This window comes from Nuphar pumila, chromosome 5 (assembly GCF_984573655.1).
Source record: "Nuphar pumila chromosome 5, dmNupPumi1.hap1.1, whole genome shotgun sequence".
In the NCBI taxonomy this organism is placed as follows: Eukaryota; Viridiplantae; Streptophyta; class Magnoliopsida; order Nymphaeales; family Nymphaeaceae; genus Nuphar; species Nuphar pumila.
Genome location: NC_143253.1, coordinates 7231090 through 7250778, shown reverse-complemented (window position 1 = coordinate 7250778; position 19689 = coordinate 7231090).

Below are 19689 nucleotides of genomic sequence, written 5' to 3'. Positions count from 1 at the left end.
GAAGGAAGAGAACAACATGAAAACAAGCTGTTTGGATTCATGTTGTTAGGCTCATGAATGCAGTCACTGTCCTGAACTTGGCCAAATATCCAGCTGCAGACTCTACAATTTGTTTAAGTCCATGAATGCAGTATGCTATTGTAAAACAGTTGGAAGGTGTAAGAGGTTTTGGTGCCAAAAGGAAAAGAGAAGAAAATGTCACAAAATTTTATTAAAGAAAAAGAGAAGAAAATGTAACAAAATATTAAAGATTAGTAAAGGAACAAGATTTTTTCTTGATTTTTTTTAATAAAAACGAGTGGCTTCCAACAAAGTTATGAAACACATTTGTAAAGATAACATCATGATATGTTCACTATGATGCGATATCAAAATATCACAATATTTTACAAGATTTTTTAAAATATCGTGATAATCATAGAGGGGACTGATAGAGGGGACTGTTATGGTTCCATGATGCATAACGTATGCAGGGTCAGATTAGGCGTCTGATTAGACCAAAATTATCAGAACAAAATCTATTCAGGAACAATCTAAGCCTATTTCAGATTTGTTCTTGATGACCACTCTTTTAAAGGTGGGAGATAACCATTCGAACCTAAGATAGTGCGAATCTATTGATTGGTCTCATGTTTACCTGTTAGACCACTGGCATCTCTTCTTTTCTCCATAGAAGTAGCAGAAATAATAATAATAGTAATTATAAAAGCAGAAGCAAGGGCAATGGGTGTCAAAATTTTGACTCTATTACCCTTTTTCTAAATGACATTTATGCCATGTGTTTACATATTGTAATTGAAAATTTGTTTAGGTATTTGTATCTTCCTAAATCCTAAATATTGTAAAAGCAGAAGCAAGGGTTACAAGTGCAAAAAATTGAATGCTTTATAACTTTTTCTTTATTGACATTCTAGGCAACTGAGTTAAGAATGTAATTAGAAGCTTGTAATGGCACTTGCATAGAGTTTTCATACAAAAAGAAGTGTTACATGGCACACCAATTTTTTTTTAAAACATTAATAAATTACTATTTATACCCCCCCCCCCCTTCCTAAATCCATTTTTTTTTTTGGAACCCTAAATGAAATCTTTCCAAAAAAAAAGGAAAAAACTAGCCTAAAATGATTTAAATGAATGGTGATGTGGGAGTAACCACGCATAACCATGGTTATCATGCATAAAGTAAATGCACATTCATGAATCTACATTAGGCATCTTCTATTAGTTGAAAGATGGGATTACCTTCCCAACATTACTCACTAGGGATGTAGTTATACGTCTTCTTCATGGTCGCCATGCAACCTTGTTTCAATGGGAAGATTTTCTTTTAAAGGAATGAAAAACTCACCTTTCTCCTTTAGAAACTTTGGATTGGAGAACCATTTCTTATTTGAGAAGATTCCACTTAAGTTTACTTAATTTTCAAAGGGCTTGGATAGAATCATCTATGAGCTATGAAATAGGGTCCTCCCATTGGAAAGAACTCTAGTCAAAAGTCTTTCGATTGGAATTTCTGCAACAACCACCCATGCAACATGCCTACTACTGACAACCTCCCATACAAACCCCATCTTTTTTTACAAGGAATGGGAAAACCACCTCAGTGATCATAGACATAGTCACTCTAGCTAAGTCTGTCGTACTCATGGTCAGTGGTGGAGCCACGTTGTGGGTAGGATGGGCACACGCACACCCTGACCCACAAAAATCTCCCAAAGGGGTATGGATCAGGGTGAGCACTGCCCACCCTGATCCACAGGATATGTGGGTAGTGTCCACCCTGACCCAAGGTGGACACTCATGCTCGACACCCTGACCCAAAGGGAGCCACGACCTTTGGGCTCCCTCATACCCTAACGATGCTCTCTCTCTATCTATCTCTTTGGCCCTCCTTCGTCGTCTGGCCCTCACCGAACCCCATGGCACATGCACCCCTCCCTGTGACCCCCCCCCCCCTCCCCCCCACTATATCTAATTCATGTGGTATGGCCCATTCATCCTTCGGCATTACCGACAGGTTGTGGTGGACCTTCGACGATGTATTCCTCTTTTACATGCAAGAATGCACCCTTGGTGGCTGGCCATTGGGTTTTTCTTCTTCTTCTTCTTCTTCTTCTTTTGTTTTTCCAAATCATAAATGAGTTTTGATTTTAGGGGTTATATATATATATATATATATATATATATATATATATATATATATATATATATATATATATATATATATATATATATATATATATATATATATATATATTGCAATTAGCATAATGCATGATGTTTTTTAGGATTTAATTTATTTTTTAAATATCATGAATGCTTAATTAGGGCTTAGGGTTTTTTCTAATTAACATTAGGCATTAGGCATTAGGCATGCAATGAGTGCTTGACTTTCATTAGAATATTAAGGGTTTTTTAATTAAAAAAGGATTGTACAACAAATATGATGCATTTTCTGAAATGCCTTTCATTTTTTGTTATTCTCTCCATGTCTAAAATCATAAATATCTAATTTTAAAAAGACTTTTTTATGCTTTACACATGCGATTTCTTAAATATATGTAAAATTTCTCTCAAAATATGTGACTGTTTTTTGCAGAACAGGCTCTGTTCTTAGATCTGCATCTCTCTGATCTAACATTGAGAACTTACATTTTTATAGTCGTTGAAAAGTTGAGACATAAGCCTGTAACTTTTCTATTTTGAGTCAAAACTAAAAACCCTTTTAGGGTTCTCGTTTCTACATTATAAAATTAGAATAGAAGCATGCGCAGTTGTGCCTTTTCTATTTGTTCTATACTATTTTTTAGCCACATGCACTGAAAATTAAGAAAAATAAAAAAGAATGGCAAAGATAGATCATGACGTTAGCTTTTCAACGCCACCTAGATCACCTTCATTTGATGAGCAATTGGGGAGAAACATCATCTGGAAGATAGAGTATTCGATTGTTGCAATATGCAGAGTATGCTTCTATTTCGGTTTTAGAGCTAAAAAATAGGAACCTTAGAGGGGGTTTCGGCTATGACTCAAAACAGAAAAGTTATAGGCCTATATTTCAGCTTTCCAACAACAGTAAAAATGTAGGTTTTTTATGTCGAAGCGGAGAAATACAAACTTTAGAACATAGACTATTTTGCAGAAAATATATATGTGATTTTTGCATATATTTTATGTGATTTTCTCTTAAATATATGCAGAGTTCCTCCTATATATGTGATTTTCACATATATTTTCTGCAATTTCCTCTTAAATATATGCATAGTTCTATATATGTGATTTTTCTTCTCTATATGTGATTTTCCCTTAAATATATGCGGACTTCCTATATATGCGATTTTTTGTTCATAAAAGTCATATATATTTAAGAGAAAATCAAATATTTAAGAGAAAATCGCATATATTTAAGCAAAAAATCACATATATAGGAGAAAAATCATATATATTTAGGAGAAAATCACATGTTTAGAGAAAAATCACATATATTTAGGAGGAAATCACTTATATAAAAGGAGCTTTGCATATATTTAAGAGGAAATCATAGAAAATATGTGCAAAATTTGCATATATATTTTTTGCAAAATAATCTATGTTCTAAGGTCTATACCTACATTTTTATAGTCTTTAGAAAGATAATAAATAGGCCTATAACTTTTTTGTTTTGAGTCAGAGCTGAAAACCCCTTTAGGGTTCTCATTTTTTGAGTTCCAAAACTGGAATAGAAGCATGCTCTGCAGACTGGAACAACCGAACAATCTATCTTTCAGATGACATTTTTCCTTAACCGCTCATCAGATCAAGGTCATCTTAGTGGTGTTAGAAAGCTAACATCTTGATCTATCTCTGTCTTCTTTTCTATTTTTCTTTATTTGTAGTGTATGTAGCTGAAAAATAGCATATAACATATAAAAAAGGCATAATTTGTTTTAGTATGCAGAGCATGTTTCTATTCTAGTTTTGGAATGCAGAAATGAGAACTCTACAAGGGTTTGCGATTATGACTCAAAACATGAAAGTTACAGGCCTATGTCTCAGCTTTCTAATGATTATAAAAATGTATTTGTGTTGAATTAAAGAGATACAAATCTAAGAATAGAGATTGTTCTACAAAAAACAATCACATAGTTGAGAGAAAATTCACATATATTTAGGAAATCACATGTGCGAAGTGTAAAAAGGTCGTCTTAAAATCAGATATTTATAATTTTGGACAAGGGGGAAATTGTGAGGCATTTCGGAAAATGCATCATATTTGTCGTATAGTACGATCATTTTTCATTTTTAATTAACATTTAGGATTTAGGGTATTGATTTGGATTTTTGCAAATAACGTAAATGTTAACTTAGGATTTAGGGTTCTTTTATGTGTTCTTTTTTTTAATTACCATTAAGCATAATTCTATTAATGAATGATTGATTTTAGGTATCACTTATCAAACCCCTAAATCTTTGATTTTTTTAGGATTTAAGTTTTTTTATTAAAATTTTTTAAATGACATGAATATTTAATTAGATATTTTTTGTGTTTTTTTTCATCAACATTAAACATGATTCCATGAACTCATGCTTGATTTTAGTTAGAATTTTAGGGGTTTTAGTTTTTAATTAGTATATATATGAGTGATGTTCGTTAGGATTTAGAAGTTTGATTTGTTTTTTTAATGACATAAATGTTGAGCTAAGGTTTTAGGTTTTTTTTTTTCTAATTACTATTGGGCATGAATTCATGAATAATGAAAGTTGATTTTAGTTAGAATATTAGGATTTTTATCAATTAGCATAAATGCATAATTTATGATGTTTATAGGAATTAGGGTTTTGATTTGGTTTTACTTTTTTTTCAATTAGCAGAATGTATTGTTAGGGTTTAGGTTTTTTATTTAGTTATTTTCTGAAATAGCATGAAGGTTTAATTAAGGTTTTAGGGTTTTGTGTGTGTACTTTTTTAATTAGCAGTATGCATGAAAAATGAATGATTGATTTTTTGTTAGAATATTAATGGTTTTATTTGTTCTTTTTAAATTAGCATTAATATGTGATTTCTTTTAGGATTTTGGCTATTGATTTGGATTTTTTAAAATATTTTTAAATATATAATAATAATTTTAGGGTTTTTGTCTGGTATTTTCTTTTTAATTATCATTAAGCATGATTCCGTTATTAAATGCTTGATTTTGGTTATCAAATTTTTAAATCTTTGATTTTTGTTAGGATTTGTCTTTTATTTTGGTTTTTCAGACATAGATATTTAATTAGGGGTTTTGTTTTGTTTTTTTTTTTTTTCAATTAGATGTAATGTTTGTTAGGATTTATGGTTTTTATTTAGTTTTTTAGAATAGCGAAAAAGTTTAGTTTATGGTTTTAAGGTGTGTGTGTAATTACCATTAGGCATGAATGCATGAATATTATGTGATTTGATTTTGGTTAGAATATTAAAGATTTTTTTATTAATTAATAAAAAATACATAATTTATAATGTTTGCAGGGATTAGGGCTTTTTTAATGACGTAAATATTTGGTTTATAGTTTTAAGATTTTTTGTGTTTCCTTTTTCTAATTACCATTGGATATAAATCCATGAATATTATGTGATTTTATTTCAATTAAAATATTAGGATTTTTTTTGTCAACTAGCATAAATGAATCATTTATGATGTTTTATAGAACATAGGGTTTTGATTTGGGTTTTTGAAATATATTATTAGTAATTATTTTTTTTACTTTGTATTTTTGCCCACCCTAATTTAGAATCTTGGCTCCGCCAATGCTCATGGTCACTTTTCCGATGGTGTAAACTCGTAGTTCACCCCTTTCCCCATGGAGTTGCCTTGCTTTGGCACAAGAAAGGGACATAATTGATGAGTTGTGGAGCCTGATTCAGAGTTTTTGCCCTTATAGAAAGGGGGGTCCGGGGCTCCCCCCGGTGCGGGTCCCAAAAGAATTTTTTAGGGGCTTATGTTTGAGACCCGATTTCTTATTGGATCAGACCCGATTTGTCTAGGTTTAGGGTTGTCGCCTTTTGCCTTATATGAATTCTTTCTTTTCTTTCTCTCTTGTAACAGTCGAAGAAGAGCAATAAAGTTTTTTCTCTGGGCGGCTGTGGGTTTTTACTCTCTCTCATATTTGAGGGGAGGTTTTTTCATGTAAATCTATGTTTTCTTGTTGTGTTTGGTTTGATCGTTCTTGTTTATTGTTTTCTTCGGTTGTTTCTTGCTTGCGGTTATCCTAACAACTAGTATCAGAGGCACGTTCGTCGAAGCAAGAATGGAAGAGGGAAAGATAAAGATCGATCAGTTCGACGGCAAGGATTTCAGTTTCTGGAAGATGGAGATCGAGGATCTGTTGTATCAGAAGAAAATGTATCAGCCCCTATCGAGAAAGAAACTGAAAATGATGGGGGAAGATGAATGGGAGTTGTTGGATCGGCAAGCCCTAGGTGTGATTCACCTCACATTGTCTCGCAATGTTGTGTTTAACATAGCGAATGAGAGAACGATGACGGATTTGATGGCAGCCCTATCAAACATGTACGAGAAGTCATCTGCCTCTAACAAAGTGTATATGATGCAGCGACTGCGACTGTTCAATCTGAAGATGGCTGAAGGTGCTTCTGTGACCAATCATATCAATGAGTTCAACACCATCACGAGTCAATTGAGTTCGGTGAGCATCGATTTTGATGATGAGGTAAAAGCCCTCATTCTACTCTCCTCTTTACCCGAGAGTTGGGGTGCGACGGTAACTGCGGTAAGCAGTTTGTCTGGCCAGAAGAAGTTGAAACTTTTGGAAATCTAAGATATAATTCTTAGTGAGGATATTCGGAGAAAGGAGTCAGAAGAATCCTCAGACGCTGCTTTGAGTTTCGAAGGCAAAGGGAGGAACTTCCAACAGGGCCAGAGTTCAAACCATGGCAAGTCAGGGTCGAAGGAAAGGAGTAAGTCAAGACCTCATGGTGACCTTGTGTGTTGAAACTACGATAAGAAGGGTCATCTAAAGCGAGATTGCAAAGCCCTTAAGAAGAAGAGGAACCAAGACAATGATCAGTCCGTGAATGCGACGGTTGAAGAAACTACATGTTTTGAAAACGCTTTGATCTTGAGCGTGGATAGTCTAATTGAGTCCTGGATCCTAGACTCAGGGACATCTTTTCACTCCACTCTGTGCAAAGAGCTTATGCATAATTTTGTGGCTGAAAAGCTCGATAAGGTTTATCTAGCCGATGATGAGTAGTTAGATATCATGGGGAGGGGTGATATGCATATTAGGACTGCTAGTGAGTCCAAATGGATGTTGCATAATGTTCGTTATATACCCGACCTAAAGAGAAATTTGATTTCAATAGGTCATTTAGATAGTGCCAGGTATAAAATGGTATTTGAACATGGTTCCTGGAAAATTATGAAAGGAATCTTGGTTGTTGCACAGAGAAGAAAATTGAGGACTCTGTACATGACTGATAACAACCGATATATTATTGCTTCGGTGAGTTCAGAAGCAGATGCTAAGTTATGGTATTATAGACTCGGGCACATGAGCGAGAAAGGGATGAAGGTGTTAGCATCAAAGAGACTATTGTTAGATTTGAAGTCAGTACACACTAGTTTTTGTGAGGATTGCGTGTTAGGCAAACAAAAACGGGTCAGTTTCTCGAAGATCAGAAGAGAACTGACGGTAGAGAAATTGGAGTTGGTGCACACTGATGTTTGGGGACCAGCCCATGTTTGTTCCCTTGGAGGCTCATGATACTATGTGACCTTCATTGATGATTCCACCAGAAAGGTATGGGTTTATTTTTTGAAGAATAAATCTGATATTTTTACCACTTTTAAGAAGTGAAAAATAGAGGTGAAAAATGAGATCATGCTGAAAGTGAAGGGCCTATTGTCTGACAATGAAGGAGAGTATGACAGTATAAAGTTCAAAGCATTTTGTGCAGAAAATAGAATTAAAATGAGTCAGATTATTCTGAACCGATCACAACAGAATAGAGTTGCTGAGAGGATGAATACAACTCTCAATGAGCGTGCGAGGAGCATGAGACTGCACGCGGGTTTGACCAAGGCATTCTGGGTTGATGCTATCAATACTGCAGCCTATCTAATCAATCGAGGTCCCTCATTCCCATTGGATCTGAAACTGCCAAAAGAAGAATGCATGAAGAAAGAGGTAAATTTATCTCATTTAAGAATTTTCAGTTGTGTTTCTTATGTACACATTGATTATGATAATAGGGATAAGCTAGATGCTAAGGCCCAAAAATGTTATTTCATTGGATATGGTTCTAATTACTTTGGTTATCATTTTCAGGATAAACAAAACCGAAAAATAATAATAACTAATGATGTAACGTTTAATGAGAATGTGTTTTACAAATATAGGTCCAGTGTAGAATTAGAGGAGACAGCAAAATAGGAAGATATGACGAGAGAGATTGACTTGGAGGAAATCTCAACAAATACCCTTGTTAATTATAAGACAGTCCAGGTAGACTCTAACATAGAGCCAACCACTCCTGCACCTGAGTTGAGCAGATCTGTTAGAGCACCTAAACCTTTGATTCAGTATTCCCCATCTTTACACTATTTACTGTTGACTGACTCTGGGGAGCGAAAACATTTTTCTGAGGCAATGCATGTGAAAGATTCAGTTAAGTGGGAGTTAGAAATACAAGATGAAATCAAGTCTTAGCAAAAGAATGAGACTTGGGTGCTAACCAAATTATCGAAGGAGAAGAAAGCACTGCTGAACAAATGGGTGTACAGATTGAAAGATGAGTTTGATGGCAGCAAGAGGTACAAGGCAAGATTGGTAGTCAAGGGATTCTTGCAAAAGGAGGGGATTGACTACACTGAGATATTCTCCCCTGTGGTAAAGTTGACTACTATCAAGACAATTCTTGGTATTGTGGCTGGAGAAAACTTGTACCTAAAGCAGTTGGATGTGAAAACTGCTTTTCTTCATGGAGACTTGGAGGAGGAAATCTATATGGTGCAGCCGGAAAGGTTCAAGGCTCTGAAGAAAAAATACTTGGTGTGCAAACTAAAGAAGAGTTTATATGGCCTAAAACAAGCCCCTAGGCAATGATATAAGAAGTTTGACACCTTCATGTGTAACTGTGGGTTCACCAGATCCGAGTTGGACCATTGTTGTTACTACAAGAACTTTGATGAGTCTTACATTATTTTGCTTTTGTATATAGATGATATGCTTGTTGCAGATTCTAACATGCAGGAAATTAACATACTTAAGTGATAATTGTCAAAAAAGTTTGAGATGAAGGACTTAGGCCTAACAAACGAGATTTTTGGTATGCATATCACTTAGGATAGAGAGAAGGGAACTCTAAACCTATCACAAGAAAAATGCATTAAAAAAAGTGTTGGAAAGGTTTAGAGTTCAAGATGCAAAGCCTAGAAGCACCCCGCTGGGAAGTCACTTCAAACTCTCAAAGGAGCAGTCACCAAAGACAGACGAGGAGCGAGAGAAAATGGCTAAGGTCCCATATGCCTTAGCCGTTGGCAGTCTCATGTATGCCATGGTGTACACCAGACTGGACATTGCTCATGCAGTGGGAGTTGTGAGCCATTATATGGTAGATCCCAGACCATAGCATTGGGAAACTGTGAAGTGGCTATTGAGATATCTAAAGGGGACATCAGGTATGATACTTTGTTTCAGTGGGAGAAGTGCAAACTTGCAAGGTTTTATAAATGCAGACCTTGGTGGAGACGTGGATGGACGGAAGAGCATTTTCGGATATGTGTTTACACTTGGTAACACCGCGATCAGCTGGATGTCAAGACTTCAAAAATATGTTGCCCTTTCAACCACAAAAGCTGAATATATTATTATTTCTGAGGATGGAAAGGAGATGGTGTGGTTGAAGAATTTTCTGAAGGAGAATGACAAGGAACAGGACATAAGTGTTCTCTTCAGTGACAATCAGAGTGTTTTATGCCTTGTAAAGAATCCAGTATTTCATTCAAGGACAAAGCATATTCAATTGAGGTATCATTACATTCGAGAGATGATAAATGATGTGACGTTGTCATTAGAAAAGATTCTTAGTGCCAAGAATCCAGCAAACATGTTGACAAAGGGTGCGACCACTGAGAAACTGAGGTTGTGCATTGCCTCAATTGGACTCCTTCATTGAGCATGAGGGAGGGTTGTCGTTCCAGAGATGCAGAGAAGAGATTGGGAAGACAAGATAGATGGAGAAACTTTTTTTGTATCAGTCTCCAAGTGAGAGATTGATGAGTTGTGGAGCCTGATTCAGAGTTTTTGCCCTTGTAGAAAGGGGGTCTGAGGGCTGTCAAAAAATTTTTGTAGTGATTCAATCATGCATATGTGTTCTATGGCTGTCAAAAAATAATTCAAAGTGATTTTATCATGTATATATGTGTTCTAAGGTTGTCCAAAAAATTTTATATTGATTCAATCATACATATATGGGTTCGAAGGTTGTCAAAAAAATTTCATAGTGATTCAATCATGCATATATGGGTTCAAAGGCTGTTAAGAAAATTTCATAGTGATTCAATCATGCATATATGTGTTCTAAGGCTATCAAAAAAAATTTGTAGTGATTCAATCATGCATATATGTGTTCTAATGCTGTCAAAATAATTTCATAGTGATTCAATCATGCATATATACAGTCTTATAAGGCTGTCAAAAAATTTTTATAGTGATTCAATCATGCATATATGTGTTCTGAGGCTGTCAAAAAAAATTTATAGTGATTCAATCATTCATATATGTGTTCTAAGGCTGTAAAAAAAAATTATAGTGATTCAATCATGCATATATGTGTTCTAATGCTGTAAAAAAAAATCATAGTGATTGAATCATGTATATATGTGTTCTAAGGCTGTCAAAAACATTTTATAGTGATTCAATCAAGTGTATATGGGTTTGAAGGCTGTCAAAAAAATTTCATAGTTATTCAATCATGCATATATGTGTTCTAAGGCTGTAAAAAAAAAATTATAGTGATTCAATCATGCATATATTTGTTTTAAGGCTATCAAAAAATATTGTAGTGATTCAATCATGCATATATGTGTTCTAAGGCTGTCAAAAAATTTTCATAGTGATTTAATCATGCATATATGTGTTCTATGACTGTCAAAAAAATTTCATAGTGATTCAGACCCGGTTTCGTAGGGGGGCAGCGCCCCTCGAAAGATTTTTTTTAGGGCTTATGTTTGAGACACGGTTTTTTATTGGATCATACCAGATTTGTTTAAGTTTAGCGTTGTCTCCCTTTGCCTTGTATAAATTCTTTCTTTTCTTTCTCTTGTAATAGACGAAGAAGAGCAATAAAGTTTTTCCTTTGGGCAGACATGGTTTTTTACTCTCTCTCGAATTTGAGGGGAGGTTTTTTCACCTAAATCTGTGTGTTCTTGTTGTGTTTAATTTAATCGTTCTTTTTATTGCTTGCTTCGGTTGTTTCTTGTTTGCGGTTATCCTAACAATAATATCCTCGCCCATTCTTATATGCAAGGGGATGAAGTCCGTGAGAATTGAACCTTGACCACATGTCAAGCAGCCAAGGCAACACCATGTCAAACCCCTTGGGTCTCAGACCCCACATCCTTAACGTGGTTCATGAACACGATTTGCCACAAGAAAGAATTAACGTGGTTCGGTCATATTAGACCTACATCCACGACAAACTCTCTCGCTCTCCTTTTTTCTCTTATTATTTGAATCATCAGGAATACAATATTTATAATACACAGCATATAACTAACTTGGAAAAAATCATAGTGGTACGATATACAGTTTCCATAACCAACTTGGCGAGATATTTCTTGTAATCGTCGAGATCAGATCCCGTAAATCAAGAAGAGAGAGGTGAGAAGGGTTATCGTCAACATTCCCCTCAAGTGGGGTGTAGATGTTTGCACAACCCCACTTGTCGAGAAGGTCACAATGATGATCTCGACTCAGTCCTTTGGTGAATCCGTCAGCAAGTTGTTCTTCACTTTTAGTATATGGAGTAGAGATCTCTCCTCTTTGAACCTTTTCACAAACATAATGACAATTGATTTTGATATGCTTAGTCCGTTCATGAAAAACTGAATTTTCTACAATATGTATTGCTGCTTGATTGTCACAGAACATGGAAATAGGTAGATCAACTGACCTCTTCATTTCTGTTAGGAGAGTTTTGGCCCAGGTTATTTCACTGGCAGTAGTTGCCATGGCCCTATACTCGGCTTCTGCACTAGATCTGGCAACCACCCCTTGTTTTTTGCTTTTCCAGGTAACCATATTGCCACCAACAAAAACACAATATCCTGTGGTAGACCTTCTGCCTGAACTTCCTGCCCAGTATTTATCTGTGAACCCTTGAATTTGATGACAATCGTTCCGCTTGTACCATAACCCTTGGCCTGGCGTTCCTTTTAAATACTGCAATATTCGATTTATGATTTTCCAATGTAGTTTCTAAAGAGGATGCATATATTGGCTTGCGAGGTTGATGGCATATGTAATGTTTGGTCGAGTAATAGTTAAATAGATTAGTTTTCCAACTAATCTCTAGTATCCTTCCTTATTAATGGTTACATCATCAGGAGAGATAATAGATTTTTGTCCGCTTTCCACCGGAGTTTCAACGGGCTTACACCCATTTTTTCTTGCACTTTTAAGAAGATCTAATGTATATTTCCTTTGAGATAAAAACAAACTCTTTCTTGAATGAGCTATTTCAATTTCTAAGAAGTAGCGAAGTTTGCCCAAATCTTTTATGTCAAAGGTGTTATGCAGAAGCCTCTTTGTTTCTTGAATGCCTTCATCATCTGTGCCTGTCACAATGATATCATCCACATATACCAAGATAATAACCAAATGATTACCTTCTCCTTTGACAAACATTGAATTGTCAACATTGTTTCTGACAAATTTATGTTGTTCTAAGCAACTGCTCAATCGATGGTACCACACCCTGGGAGATTGTTTCAGGCCATAAATAGCTTTATGTAGTTTGCATACTCTATCAATATTTTCTTCTTCAGGATGTCCAGGTGGAAGTTTCATATACACTTCTTCTTTTAAGTCTCCTTGCAAGAAAGCACTTTTAACATCTAATTGATAGAGAGGCCAATTGTAATTACAAGCAACAAATAAGAGAATTATGATGGTAATCATTTTGGTAACAAGAGCAAGTGTTTCATCGTAATCAAGACCTTGAGTCTGAGTATACCCTTTAGCCACCAACATGGCCTTATATCTCTCTATAGTCTTGTCGCTGTTATATTTTATCTTATATACCCAACGACATCCGACTGCCTTTTTTTCAATAGGTAAGGAAACAACTTTCCAGGTCTTATTTTTATAAAGAACTTATAGCTCTTCATTCATAGCTCGAACCCATATTGGGTCAATTTTAGCCTCCTCATATGTAGATGGCTCCTTAATCTGAGAAATGTGACTGATGTAGGCTTTGTGAGTCCTGCTGATTTTGTGATACCCAATATAATTTTCAATAGGGTACATAACTGAGAATGTAACATAATCATTTAAATGAGTAGGAGCTCTGGATTGACGCTTTGACCTTCTTAGCAAAGGTTGATTTTCTGTTTCAGAGTTTGCCTCTTGCGATGAGTCCAAAGTTCTTCCTATGCTGGTTGCAATTTCTTCATATGAGTCGGTCGCAGGCATAACTACTTCTTCCTGAGAATAGTTTTTCTCAAATATGTCTCCAGATGTTGTCTCTCCTTGGCATTGATTTTGCTGAAAGTATGAAACATTTTTATTGAATTCGACATCCCTGTTAATAAAAAGACGTTGCTCTTCTACATTATAACATTTATATCCCTTTTGAGACGCAGAATACCCTAAGAAGACACATTTGGAAGCACGACTGCTAAGTTTATTTGATCCTTGTTTGGCTATGAATACAACACATCCAAAGGTTCTCATGTGATTTAAATTGAGTTTATGTCCCTTTAGAATCTCAAGAGGAGAGTGTTTTTCTAAAATTTGGCTAGGCAGACAATTTATAATATAGCAAGCAGTCGAAACAACATCACTCCAAAATATTTTTGGAACATTCATTTGGAATAACAAGGCTCTAGTAACTTCAAGCAAATGACGATTTTTCATTTTGGCTACTCCATTTTGTTGAGGAGTATCTACGCAGGTAAATTGATGGTTTACAGCCTTTTGTTTTTCAAATTCATCAAACTGAGTATTCTTATACTCAGTGTTGTTGTCAGATCTTAGGATCTTGATTTTTGTATCATATTGGTTTTCTACCATAGAAAAAAACTCTTTAAATTTATCAAGGACTTCATTTTTTGTCTTAAGTAAATAGATCCAGGTAGCCTTTAAAAAATCGGCAATGAATGTTAGATAATATCTAAAACCAGAGTAAGACGTCACAGGAGAAAGTCCCCATACATCAGTATGAATTAGATCAAATGGTTTTTCAATAATATTATCTGATCTAGGAAAGGGAAGTCTAGTCATTCAAGCATATCTACAAACATCACACGAATAACAATCAAATTAAAAATCAGGAAACAAAATGTTCAATGACTGGCTTGATGGATGTCTTAGGCGTTTATGCCACAGGCATCCTTCATATTTTCCAGCAAGCATGTCCCTTTCGTGTCTTCCAAGCACATAAAGACCGTCTGAAATTTTTCCTTCACCAATCACTTTCTTCGTCGCCCTGTCCTGAAATATCATATTATATGGTGAGAAAGCGATATTGCAATTAAGATCATTTATAATTTTTGACGCAGATAATAAGTTGGCCGATAGGCTTGGGACTACCATAACATCCAGTTCTTTTGCACTATCAAAGCTGGAATCTACTAATACTTGTTACCTCAACTTTTGTTCCACCGCAATGAGAACATGCTTGCAGCCGCAAATTGGTTTTAGCCTAGATTTATCAGTTATGGTCGAACACATATGTTCACTTGCTCCCGAATCAATGATCAAATTTTTATCATTGTGATGAGCAGAAATATTACTTGGATTTGAAGGAGAGGATGTGGAGGCCGTCATAGCTACTTGATCATTTTTCTAACAAATGGTTTGAAGCAGCTCGACAATATTCTTCAATTGAGTAGACACATCTTCTAAGCTAACTTTATCATTCAGGTTTGAAGTGGTAGTCGCATGACTAGATGGTGCGGCTTCATGGGGACGTCGAGCTGGAGCAGTTCCTGGTTTACCGTGAAGCTTCCAGCATCTAGCCCGGGTATGTTCAGTTTTTTTACAAAAGGTACAAGAAATCTTGTTTCTTGTTTTATGTCCTGATGACTCACAGTTTTTTGCTGCACAAGCTACATCATCAGAAACAAGAGCTTTATCGGATGCTTCAGGGAGAGACTTCTCTATATTCATTACTCGATGATGAGTTTCTTTTTTCATTATGATAGAGCATATATTGTTAACCGATGGTAATTCGGTTGATAACAAGATCTGGCTTCGAACTTGATCAAATTCATTCCCAAGTTCAGCGAGCAATTAGAATGTTTTTTCCTTGTCATGAAGTTTTTTAAAGGAAGTCATATCTGTGCATGTGGATGTATATGACTCATATTCATCCCATAGACGCTTCATTTTTTCAAAAAAGTCAGAGAAACCTTGAGTATCCTTCTTGAGGTTATGAATCTCGCAAAACAATTGATACATACGAGCTATATTGTTTTGCTCGCTATACATTTCTTCAGCAGTGGTCCATATTTCTTGAGCGGTATTTAAAAATAAGAAACCCTTAGCAATTCGATTTTCCATCAAATTAAGAAGCCAAGACATAACAAGGTCATTGACAGACCTTCAATCATGATATTTGGGGTCATTTATGTTTGGCCTAGTTATTTCTCCATTAATATATCTAAGTTTAGATCTATCGCTTAAGTATAGGAAAACTGATTTGGACCACGAAAGATAATTTGTACCATTCAATAATATCGATGTGATTTTTGTATTAGGTACCTGATCCTAAATGAAGATTTTTTTTGTTGATGATGGAGATTGAGGTTGTTCTGACGAGCTGTTTGCCATGAAGAGGAATCACACATAGTTGCCAGAAACACTTGACAAGAATGAGAGGAAGACGCAGCAGCCAGAGATCAACTAGGCTCTAATACCATGTAGCGATTTGCGATATATCGTCGTGTAGCGATTTATGAGAGATACCACTGTAGTGATTTATGAGAGATCGCCATGTAGCAATTTATGAGAAATCGCCATGTAGCAATTTATTGAGATGACTCACACCATCATGTAGCGATATGTAGATAGCAAGCGATTTGCAGATATCACTGTGTAATGATTTATACAGTGTACCAGATGGATCACGAACACGATTTGCCACAAGAAAGAATTAGCGCGGTTCGGTCATATTAGATCTATATCCACGACAAACACTCTCGCTCTCCTTTTTTCTCTTATTATTTGAATCATCAGGGATACAATATTTATAATACACAACATATAACTAACTTGGAAAAAATCATAGCGGTACGATATACAGTTTCCATAACCAACTTGATACGCAAGATATTCCTTGTAACCGTCGAGATCAGATCCCGTAAATCAAAGAGAGAGAAGTGAGAAGGGTTATCGTCAACACTTAGTGCCATGCATATCTTTTTCTAGCAGTAGGACAAATTATGAAGGAAATTAATAATGAAACATTAGTACCATATTTAGGGGAAAACTAATAATATAAGCATTTGAGCATGTCCTCATGGAAGTAGGTCATTTTGTTAGAAAAAGTTTCAAAATAAACTATTTTTTATTATGGGAATTTACATATGGCTTGCTCTTTATAAAGATTTGGTTCATTTATTGTTTCTGGCTAAAAGTTTTTTTAAAATATGTTTAGTCTCATACCTAGGGAGAGAAATTTTTTTATTATATTAATTTTTTTGGGGGAAAACTTAATATAAAATATAGCTTATCAATTCATTATATTCAATATGACCTGATTGCCCTCAGGGCTGGGAGGCTCTTCAAGGCTGGATATCTTAGCTTGTTCACTATAAATTTTTTTCTGATTTAATATTAAGTTAACACCAATAAATTGTCTAAGAAAATCTGATTTTCAAGTGAAGGCCTTGCCATATTTTCTACAGTTTTATGATTTCAATTGAAAAACATTTATTTAACAGGGATTCCCGTCAATCTGCCACAGAGAGATGAATATGGATACGAGACACCAATACACAGTTTTTGCGAAAATGAAATGACATGGACGCATGCAATAAAATTCAAATTCTTAAAAGCATAAATATATTAAAAATCGACATAAAATAAAATAAACTCTTAAAAAATACAATCGTGGTGTCAACAAACGTATCACAGCATGCCGTGCATCTTGTCATGTTTCTAGATAAAAACCGCGTTCATCTTTTTCAATTTGCAAAAAGCAGGAAATATTTTCAAAAGGTCAATAATATCCCTATATATCCTTCACTTTATGGAAGTAGCATCCCCTGGAACAAAGGCTGTGACCACATTCTCCCTGTTAGCTCAAGGCCTAGAGCACAATTCAATCAACTATAAACTATAAAGAGCTTTTGCCAATATGGCCAGGAGGAGAACGATTTTGTGTTTAATTTGGACTCCAAGTTGCATTCTCACTAAAACCCATTCTATTCTTTCTAAACCTTTTTTGTTTTGGTCCCTTATTTTGTGGCAAATTCCATGGTCCCATTTTCTGGCGAAACCTGTGTGTTTACTGGAATATATTCCCTGAAGCAATACGAGTCATCCTTATTTTATTTTTTATTTTTATGACGAAGAAAAACCCTCACTCAGAACCAGGTCACTTAATGGGCCCTCCTTCCTGCAAGGTAAAACTCCGGGTTGAAGATATATATAAAGCAACGGCTGCCCCCATTTATCATGTTTAGGGGTGTCAACGGGTCTGGTTTACCCGAACTGATACGGACCAAAACCTATAGGGTCAGGGTATGGTGACAAATAAGAAAACCCGATTAAGACACGGGTCTGGACCTGAAGGTCCAATTAATACATGGACCCGGGTATAGTTTGTGAAATTTTATACCAGCCCCGGGCCCGACCAGAGTTCCGATTAAGACCCACAATTTTTCAATGTAAAAATAATAAAAACATATTATTTTACCGGGTCTGGTTCATGTACATAGTTCTTATCGGGTCCGAGTATGATTTCTCTTATAGTAGACCGGATTAGACCCATGTCTGGACCTGATACCATACCGGAAAATCTGGTCCAAGTCTGGTTCCACCTGGGTTCAAACCAAACCCAACCCACCCCTAATCATGTTATTTCTAACCTAACTTGATTGTTTATAATAATAATAATAATAATAATAATAATAATAATAATAATAATAATAATAATAATAACGTTCAGAGTATCATATCCAATTAATTTGATGTTGGCTATAGGGATTCAAAATCGTGTTCTGACTTGGATGGTGAAAAGCTTATGCCAGATCCACTTTTTTACATGTAAACGAATTCGGATATAGATCAAATTCAGATATTTGTCCGATTTGGTAGCAAAATATAAAAATCATATCTGCATCAGCATCTGATTATTATAATCTGATATAGTTTTGGCCTACTAAATGCAACTAAACAGAACCGAATTTGGTCGGATATCAGATAAATCCGATTAATTGACATCCCTATTTGCAGGGGTTGGATGAAAGGAAAAGGATATCTAGCTGGTGATGCTTTGAGAAATGGCACAGTTAAATGCAATAAATTGAATATTTGTTGAAGGCCGGCAACGATATACTTTTAAGGAACTAGATTTTAAAGAACGAGGGGAAAGAAAAATATACATGAAAAAGGATGGCATAAGAGGGTTGGAGAGTAATATAACAACATGACCTACTGACCCCCCAAAAGCCACAAAAGAATGTGGTACTCGAATGTTCATGCTCTAAATGTGATTGCACACTTTTAAGTGTACTGCTGAACCCTACTATCACCCCCACCATTTGTTATTGGGTCCCATAACTGACAGGCTGTATCTAAAAGATGATGGGGGTAATGGATGCAACAGCACACTAAAAATGTACAATCACATTGCACCTGATCATCGCTGGGTGATCACCTCCAACTTTCCTAATTCTCTCTTTTCATCATGTGAAGGCATAACTTGCGCTCATATGGGTGGAACCCAAAGTAACCCCAAGTTGGCTTTGACGTATTAGCTTGAGATGCACCTAGTTGTGTTGCCTAGTGGTTCATGACATCAATCAATATGACATCACCTCACACTAATATGGCCTATTTTGGTCATATTGGACCAAGAGTATGGGAAATTTAAACAGAGATTTCACATCTTTTGGGGCACCAGATACCCTTTTCTTATCTCTTGGATTAAGGTGTGAACTTTTTGTTGCATTTAATTTGGACTAGGGGAGGTTTAACATTGATTTGGATAAGAGGAAGATGCTTTGTGCGTCAGATTCGAGTGATCATTATTACGTTGGTTAAACGGTAGCCAGCAACAATTGACAGCAGAGAGCATACTTCTCAGTCAAAGAGCAGAGTGGTCCTGAGGATTATGCCAAGGTGGATACGTGGAAGCGCCATTGCCATATATATAATTCTACTGTGCTCCAGGAGCATCTACTCCCACCTACTAGAAATCTTAGCTGTAGGTTGCATCTTAACAATCAGACCTTATAGATATAATAAAAGATCTAATAA